The sequence below is a fragment of the Antechinus flavipes genome, chromosome 4, assembly GCF_016432865.1.
Source record: "Antechinus flavipes isolate AdamAnt ecotype Samford, QLD, Australia chromosome 4, AdamAnt_v2, whole genome shotgun sequence".
Classification (NCBI taxonomy): Eukaryota; Metazoa; Chordata; class Mammalia; order Dasyuromorphia; family Dasyuridae; genus Antechinus; species Antechinus flavipes.
The window spans coordinates 274322195-274330109 of NC_067401.1; the positions used below are offsets into that span (position 1 = coordinate 274322195).

The following is a 7915-nucleotide window of genomic DNA, read 5'->3' on the forward strand; positions in this document are numbered from 1 at the left end:
ATAGCAAAGAAAGAGATTACTATCAAACTATGAGCAGGTCAAGGGAAGCTATTGTGAATTGAAGGATATAAAGAAGGTCCTTCTAGTAATCATATAATCACTTCCAGGTAGGTCTGAGTATTTTCAATGTCTGTAATACCTAGTGAAACAGACATCATTAAAGGGTTCAACAGTCAGTAGATAGCAAGAACTTTAAGCAATGACCCTGTAAGGATCAGGCACTGAAGCATGACTGATTAAAATTTTGCCAATGCCTGCAGTTAAATCAAAGATCCTAATATCTCAGATATAAAAGCACAGGAAGAAATAATGATTTAAATAAATTGGTTTCAGAAGGAAGGAAGGAAATGAGGGAGAGAGGGAGGAAAGAAGGAAGAAAGAAAGGGAGGGAGTTGGGGGGAGAAAGGAAAAAAGGAAAGAAGAAATGAAGGAGAGAAGAAGAGTGGGAGGAAGGGACAAATGGAGGGAGGGAGGGGAAGAAATAAATTAGGATACAAGGTGAGTCATGTCACACAAACAATTCAAAGTTGCAAAATATAAGCTGACCAAAAAAATGCCATAGACTTTCATGAATTTAGCTATTCCAGACTTCTAGACTAGCTAAGTCACCTTCAGTGCTATGTGAGTCATTTCTTATACACAGGGAGTTTGGCTTGAAAGTGAACCAAAGCTTAAATAAGCCACATTTGTTGAACCCTGAATGGAGTTAAATCATTAAATTTTACTGAAAGCTGACCTACTTCCATTGATTGAGCTAAGCCAGGGGAGAGCTATAGGATGGAGAGAAACATATAAAAAGATGTGAGCCTAATCTTCTACCTCAAGTTGAAGGTATCATGATGGCCACAGTTTGGGAAGAGAGCACAACTGGTACTGACTTGAAAATGAATGAGCTTATAGAAAGTGCCCTTGATGATTTTGATAAAGCCAAATCCTTCTTAGAAATACCTTCTGCCACAGCTCCTGATGCTTCAGGTTCCCATGAAATCCCCTGCAGACACAGTTAAAATGCCCTTTTTGACTCACAAGGGTTCTTCCAAGAACTGTTTAATAGTTTGCTTGCATGCCAAGCCACTGCCAAGTTTGAAGGTTATGAAGGAGCTGGCTGAGGAGGAACTCTATCTAGTAGAGCAATTCCAGAAGCTCTCAGAGGCAGCAGGAAAAGTGGGCAGTTATGCAAAATCCCAAGAAAAGTTTGCTTCCTGCCTGAAGGAGACATTTAATGGACTAGCAAAGAATGACACTTACTTTCAGAAAGTGGGCATGTTGGAGTTGACCAAGGCCATAGTGAGACTGGACATAGAAGAAGAAAAAAAAAGATAATATACTCCCCATAATGCAGAGCATCCTGCAGAACCTACTACCTATAGTACTATCTAAGGATGCACTATATACATAACTAAAAGAGATCCCAGAGTGATTGCAAAGTCACTGAAGCTTTGCCCTCCAGAACAAAGTGAGAAGTATTAGGAACAGCAAGATATGTGAGCATTTTGAATAATAATTAAAAAAAAAGATAGCTTCAGACAACTAGGACACACAGAAGATCCACTCTGAGATGATTCTACATATCATTCAGCAGCTTCTGGATATGAACCATCTCTCAAAGTAGTTTCAATTTTGACCTTAACACCTTGAGTCTTTAGGGACCTTAAGTGCAAGTGGCAAGCAGTGTCTGATGATATGAAATTCCTCACCGTTCCTTCCTATACTCAGCCATGAACAAATACCTGAAGTCAGCAGTCATTGGAGTTTAGAAAGGATGGCTATTCCGTGGAGAAGCAGCCTGCCTCTTCCATTTGTCTTGTGACTTCTTCCCCTTCTCTTCCCCAGCTGCCACTTCAAGACTACTCCCCACAGCATGGGTCCCACTAGCCATTGAAGCTTTTGTTTTTGAGAATAGAACCTATTATTCAAAGGTGTTCTTACTGAGTCTTTTACCTACTTTCCCCCACCCCTGATTGTTCTCTGCTACTAGTAAAAATGTCTATCTCTATCTATTTAAAGTATTGGAGGGAATTCTTTATGGACTATATTCCCTCTCCCCACCCCAACTACCCATAATGTGTGTGCATATACCTGCACTGATGCAGGAGACGGCAACTCAGCTGTGATTTGAAGGGAATAAGGATCTGAAGGAATGCTTTTCAAACCAGAAAAATGATTATTTTATTTCTTTTCTGAACATCTTTCATAGAGAGATTGAAGATAATACATATAGAAAATCACTAGCAGGCCAGAAAGGAAAGTATGTGAAAAGGAGTAATATAAAATAAGGTTGAAAAGGTAGATGAGAATCCTAAGGTGCAGAGTTTTAAATGGCAGTTTGGGAATTTTACATTTTATTCTAGAGGGGAAGGATAGATAACCAATTGTGGACAATTGTATGAGAATGATGTGTTCAGATCTGTATTTTGGGAATGCCAATTTGGCAGTTATATAGCTTAGAAAAGAAAGAGAATGGAAGCAAAGAAACAAATTAGGGCACTATCATGGTGGTCCTAATGAGAATTAATAAGGGTCTGATCTAGAGTAGAAGTTATACTAATGGACAGAAAGTAATGGATGTGAGACATTGAGGATGTATACTCAGTAAGACATAGTCCTTAATAGATTCTGCCAGAAGGACTATGAAACTGATTTAAAAGACAGACAGACAAATACAAAGAGAGAAAGACAGAGATTCAGAGAGAGAGAGGAGAAGGGGTTAAAGATGATTCCAGTATTGCAAACCTGAATGACTAAAAGACCAATGGTATTCTCAACAGAAATTGAGAAGTTTGTTAGATGTGTGTCCCTTTGGGAGAATATATTTTGTGTTCTATTTTGTACATAAGTTTAAGGTGATTTGGGGACATTTAGGAGGAAATGTTCAGCAATCAATTGGTTATGTGGTAATGTAATTCAGAAGAGAGGGAAGGATGTGATATGAAGGATGAAGTCTCTAAAGAGGCTATTGGGATTAAGCAGTTAGGAGCTCATTTGGTAACCTTAAAGTGAATAGATTAAGTCCACTAATGTGATTAGGAAAGGAAGAGATTGAGAAAAGAAATGAGAAAGTGAAAGTAAGGAGAACCTTTCTCAGAGTTTGCCTATGAAAAAGGAGAGGAAATGAAGAGAATGGCTTCAAGGAATAGCATGGCGAAGTAAATTTTTTTTTTAAACTCTGAAGTAGTCCTGGGTAGATTTTTTTTTTTTACTATGACTTAAGACTCCTTATAAGGAGAAGTTTAAGATGAAAGAAATATTATTTATGAATAGTAGGGGGAAATGAAGGAGTTTAAATTTAGCAAATCATAATTCTAAAAATAAATGTGTATGAATAACCTCTTGATAGATATCAGTAATGAAAATCAAGGAAGAAAGGAGTATGCTGGAGAAAAGGGTGTCAAAAGCTACTCAATGATATATACATATATGATAATTTTCAGTATTTTTCCATTATATTCATTCTATTGACAGAATCTTAGGATAAATTCTCAAAAAAAAAAAAAAACCTAACAAACAATGAAAGGGACTTGCTTATTTGTCTCTAGTATTGTAACAGATACACGTCATAGCCTTCTAGATTCATCCACTTTAAAATTTTAAATAAGAACTCTGGTAGCAATAACCAAAATGTATTCATCCATAAAAATATAATGCACATGGAGATATCACAATTTGGTATTTATGAAATGCCACTTTTCCATAATCAGTAATTATCATAAAAGCTATTTATTAACATTTGGATGAAAATAAATAACAAATGGTAACACTATTTACTCATTAATATTCTATAATAGTCCACCAATTCCCCCTTCATAAATTAGCCTTGTGCTATATATGTGGTCTGATTGCAGGGTCAGTAAGAATAAAGGATTGCAATTTAAAGTAAGCCTTGCTAAAAATTATCTCACTAAGCCACATTCTAATTTCCTTTAAATTTTTGTTCATCTATGACTTTTGTTTCTCTATGGTATTTTTTTCTTTTGGTTTTCTTTTGTTTTTAGAAGTTATTAGTATAATGAAGTCCAGAGATAGGGGGAATGATGCTCCAAGTTTCAGGTCCTTTTTACTATTATTTGCTGAGATCCAAAATGGGACTCAATGTTGGCCTTTCCTTTCTACTCCTAAATCCTGGCTAGGACTCCCAGCCACATAATCCCACAGCAGTCCTTACAATGAAACCTAGAACTGAAACCAGGGACTCAGCTCCCCAGCCAGCAGGGTCCCAAACCTCTATGAGTTCTAGCTTCTTATCCCCTACTGCAGCAACCCAGCCCTGAAGGGATCTGATTAGCACCATTATGCCTCCATCCTGTCGGTAAAAGCTTCTAAAGCTGAGGTTGCTTTCCAAATACAACTGCCTTCAGGGCTTGTTGTTTGTTGATTCCACAGAATTGACCTGCAGGTATTTGGTATTGTTAAAATATGTTTCCATCAGTGTGAGTCTTCTCTCAAAGAATGTAAATGTCCAGAGCTAAAACTAGTACAGGCTAATAAGAGTTTGGCCCCAGGACCCTAAAATCTAATGGTGATAGCAAAATTTAAGAGTCCTTCAGCAGTGCAGAAATAAGAAAGCTTAGCACCTAGTTAGTAAGAATAGTTAAAATAGGAAGCTACCATTTGGCAGCTTCCTCCTCACCAGTTCATTTACTGGAGGTAATCCATTCTAGCTAATCAGTATCTGAAAGAAATCCTATACAGAAAACCCAGAGGAACATTTCAGCCAAATTCTGAAACCCTTAACTCAAGGTTAAAATTTAATGAGCTATAAGATAAAAATTCAAATATAGGGGATCTACAATTAGAATCACACAAGACATAGTAACCACAGGTTTTGAAATACTTCATATCAAAGAGCAAAAGAACTAGGATTGCAGCCAAAAATATCAAACACAGCAAAGATAAGCATAATCTTGAATGAAAATTAAAATGGACATTCAATGAATTGCCAGACTTTCAGGATTTTGTTGCAAAGACCTGAAATTTAAACAAAATCTGATCTATAAGACGCAAGAGAAATTTAAGGTGAATATCAGAGATCAATTACAAGGGATTCAATAAGGACAAACAATTTTTTTATACATGAAAATGTAAACCATATGCCATTAGTAATTGGGTAGTTTTGATGGGGAATGAGAATTGAGGATTAAGAGATCCCCTAAATCCAGAAGGGCATTAGCAAAGATTCGGTGTTTAGAATCATCTTTTATTAGCCTTCTGAGATTGGAGGCTGAGAAAATTAGGGCTAATTTTTCAATTCAGTAGAGGGTAGTGATTATGCCCCAGGCCATGCTCTCCAATTAAATGAGATTACTTATAAGGGAGTTTCCCTTATAAATGGGTGGGCCCCAGGTGACCCCAGTAGACCCCTCCCACAGACCAGGAGGGTTTGAGAGTCAGAAGCATCCTTACCCCAAAGATTAAAGGGGGCACTTTACATCAGGGTCCCCCAAAAGATTAAAGGGGACATGATTTGCATCAATAGGAAGGGGGGAGAAGATAAGAAAGGTGTGATTTCCAGAGGGAAACCTATTCACATCAGATCTGGGTTGAAGAGAGAACAACTAAACTTACAAGGGAATAAAAGTCTTGTAAATTAATCAATAATAGGGTCAGGGAATAAAATAAAGGATGGGATATGGATGATTCTATGGAGTAATGGAAGTGGGAGAAGTATAGATTAATGGGAATGGGACAAAAAGGAGACAACAAATATATTTGGAAGTTTATAAAGGTCTTCTAAATTCAGATAGAAACAATAGGGCAAGAGGAAAGGCAGGGAGAGAATATAGGAGTAATAGGAGGGCAAGGTAACAGGTAGAAGTAAAGTAGAGGAGTCAGAAGGGATAGAAAATAAGAGATACACACAAACACTAAATAAAGATCAGGACCAAAATTTTATTTTGTTTTAAAAAAAAAAGCAGGAGGAATAATTATGATCTCAAAATTAAAGCTTAAATAGATTTAATCAAAAGAGAAAATTAGGGAAACTAAACTAAATGTCAGCCTCATTAATCAATATTGTTTTAGATTATTTAAAATAATTAGACTGTATAAGATTGGAATGTTGTGGTATAGGAAATGATGAATTGGTAGATTTAGAAAAAATATGGAAAGACTTGGACTTATGAAGAGAGATGTTATCCACCTAAGAAAAACAGGACAAACAAATGAGCTTATATAAATGCATGAATGTATATGTGTATGTAACTGCATTATTATAGATATCTACGTGAATGTATATATATGTTTGTGTGTATATGTTTATTTCTGCCTATATCTGTGTGTGTGTGTGTGTGTGTGTGTATGTGTGTATCTGCACTCAATTGGATACTTCCTGTAAAAGGGGATTCTAATTGTCATTTGAAGGAAGCCAATGAAGCCAGGAGTCAGAAATGAAGAGGAACATTCCAGGTAAGGAGGATAGCCAATGAGATTATCCAGAGCTAAAGGTTGGAAGATCTTGTTTGGGGAACAAGGAAGGATTGTCACCACATTGAATAGTATATGGGTTTAAGTATTTTTTTAAGTGTTTAAGGTATAAGAAGACCCAAAATATATATGGATTTAAGTTGTTGAGGTTTTTTGTATTTGATCCTGGAGGTGATAGGGAGCCCCTGAATTGAACCTATACTTTAGGGAAATTAACAAGAAAGAAGGATAGTATTTATTACGTAGGCTTTAATGAATGGGAATATTTTGAAATATTTAGAATCCTCTTGTGCACATGGAAGAGATAATAAGAAAATATAAACATGGCCCCATTAGACTGTGAGGACAAAGACTGTCTTTTGTCTTTCCATGTATCCTCAGTGCTTAGCATTTATTAAGTGTCTATTATCCATTGGACACTGTGTGAGGTTTTTATGCCCCATTATATGGTCAACTTTTGTGCACCACAAGTCATTAAGAAAAAGATATAGTTTTTTTCTTCAGAGGTATTTCATATCTAACTTTTCTAAAATTCAATTCATTTCCTTAACTTCTTTCTTGTTTATTTTATGTTTAGATTTATCAAATTCTGAGAGAAGACAAGATATATACAGGATAATGTGATATAATAATAATAATAATAAGGTAATTCTTATTAACAGAGGGAAAGCATTAGAATTAAGAGATTTGGAAGAAACTTCCTGTAAAAGGTGAGATTTTAGTTGACACTTGAAGAAAGCCAGTGAAGCTAAGAATCAGAAATGAGGAATAAGAGAATTCTAGGTATAAGCAATAGTCAGTGAAAATATCCAGAGCTAAAGGATAGGGCAAAGAAGCATTGTCAACACATTGAAGAGTGCATGGAATGAGGGGTATTTCATGTATAAGACTCAAAATGTAGATGAATATAAATTGTTGAGGTTTTTTGGTATTTGATCCTGAAGGTGATAGGGAGCCACTGGATTGAACCAACATTTTAGGAAAATCACTTTGAAAACTGGTTGAAGGATATAGTGGAACAAGGGTCGATTTGTAGCAGACCAAATAACTAGAAAGCTATAACAATTGTCCAGGCTTGAGATGACTGAGTGCATCAAGGTGGTGGTACACAGTAGGTGCTTAATAAATGTCATATTAAACATATCAGGAATGCGGTGATAATGAAATCCAAGGGGGAAAACAGGAAATATGTTCAAGCTGAACAACAGATTAAAAAACAGGTGTCCAAATAGGTTTGAGCTGGTACTAAAAGTCCCTAGGCAGCTTGACTATTTTAGTCATTTCGAACCCCATCCTCTTATTAATGTGAACAAGTTTCAGCTATGGACAGCTCCCATATGCTACTAGTATTTCCCAGTCTTGAAGGAGCTTAATCTATATAGTGGCAGACAAAACCAATCAACCCTGCTGGGAGTAGAATTCAGAGTATGTGCCTTGCTGATGGTAGGTCAGCAGCATTATCAATGAAGAATAGCACATTTATGCAAATGTATGG

General features: G+C 36.3%; 1 pseudogene; it reads left to right on the forward strand.

The window, feature by feature from the left end:
- Positions 1-839: 839 nt before the first annotated feature.
- Positions 840-1687, forward strand: LOC127562025 (peroxisomal biogenesis factor 19-like; annotated as a pseudogene).
- The last annotated feature ends 6228 nt before the right edge of the window (positions 1688-7915 follow it).